A 1,854-nucleotide genomic window follows, 5' to 3' on the forward strand; every position below is an offset into this window, starting at 1 on the left:
GATTACTTTCAGCAGGATAGAAAGTGCAGAAACCAAAGTTATACTTGTTCCTGATTTAGACATCCTGTCCGGACCAAAACAATAAATCTGCTCTGCATTGCAAAGGAAATGCCCCCTATCAAATTTAGTTTTGTATCATGGGTCTTACCAATGACCAAAGGGTGCAGGTTTCTCTGCTGTTTGCTCCCCATGGCTGACTCTCAGACTGCCTCATCTCTCAGTGAGGGAACAGGCAGAAGGACACTTCACTTATAACCACCGTGCAACAACTTCACATTGTTAGAACACTTCCTCTTTCTGGAAATCATTTTAATGTACAGCGTGCCATTGCAGAAGGGTAGTTTGCTGCTCATTAACATATAATGATGGCGATTATACCGTACCTCAAATAAGGAACTCAAAGGGCACACGTCTCTAATTTCAGACGAGTTCCTTCTCTCCTGATGCCGATAAACCAACAATAGTTCCCGTCAACACAATACAAACTCATTATTATCAGGAACTTCAGCCTTTCAAAGAATGAGCGGAAATCCCACTTTTTTTTAAATGCACTGTTTAAATATGTAAACTTTTAATCATCTGATGTTTTATAGTAACTTAAGCTGTTAGATAAATGTAGCAGAGTATAAAGTATTGTGAAATAAAAACACAAATCAAAACATCAAATAAATGTGTTTCAAAACTGTACTCGAGCACAGTACTTGGGTAACCATGTTTCAACCAAATCTTTGTTTTAATAATATCTTTGTGTGGCCTTGTAACCCTAATAAACGTAGAAGCCAATCCTGGGAAATTTGACTGGAATATGTACTGGTGTCTTTGGCTGAAGGGGTAAATGGATGCCTAACAACCAGAGGGTTGCTGGTTCAACTCCCATCATGGCAAAGTGGAGAGTGAGATGGAGAACATCGTGTGAGTTGGATGGTCAAGGGCAAACAACATGAGTACAGAGGGAAGAGTACAGAGTACCTTTTGGTTTTGCTGGAGGCCAGCCTTAGGGAGACGCCCCCAACACCTCCAAGGGACGTGAAAAAAAATGGAACCAATAAAATAAAATAAAAGATATTAAAAATAAAAGAATAATTAAAATAATCTCTTAAAATAATATAATAATCAAATAGTTAAATAAAATAATACAGGAGGGGTAATATGAGCGTTGTGGTTCAACCGATCTGAAGCATCACGTGGTATCGGGGGCAGCGAGGCTTCGTTGAACCTCTCCTGGAAATGCACATATTCTGTGCATTCAGGAATAAGTGTTTGAAAGGCGGGGAAAAGTTGTTTAAAATAGTATGATACCTCCAGGGCGCATCACCACATTTTACAAGCCAGGGAAGGTGTCTGAATCATGGGTAAATGAATCTACCCGTGATTGAACACTGTTTTTCGGGTAACATTGGCGTGTGTGTACAGTGGATGTCTCTCCCTCTATTCACACCACTTCTGCCCGCGTTTCAAGCACTTATTCCTGGGTAATAAAGTGATGTGTTGGCTGGTGCTTTGCGCAGCAGTGTGCTCTGTGTATTCATGCCTCTATTCTCACCGCTTTTCCCCAGGTTTCAGAGACTTATTGCTGGGTAGAAAAGCCATGTGCATCACCCTGGATCTCTGCATGTGTGTGCCTGTCAGTCTGAGAGCCTGCTAGCAGTGACTGCTGTTTTTACCTACTTGTCCATTTCGTGAGTCAAATGTTAACGAAATGGACAGACTTCCGTCCTGTTGAATTAAAACAGTTTAATGCACTTTTAACACTCATGTATAACATTAATATGGTTCCCTAACACAATGCACATAGTCTGGAGCTCACTGGGGTCCTGCATATGCTTTAATAATACGTTTTAACCCTTTTTTCCA

This window comes from Notothenia coriiceps, unplaced genomic scaffold (genome assembly GCF_000735185.1).
Source record: "Notothenia coriiceps isolate Sejong01 unplaced genomic scaffold, NC01 NC01_scaffold00011820, whole genome shotgun sequence".
Classification (NCBI taxonomy): domain Eukaryota; kingdom Metazoa; phylum Chordata; class Actinopteri; order Perciformes; family Nototheniidae; genus Notothenia; species Notothenia coriiceps.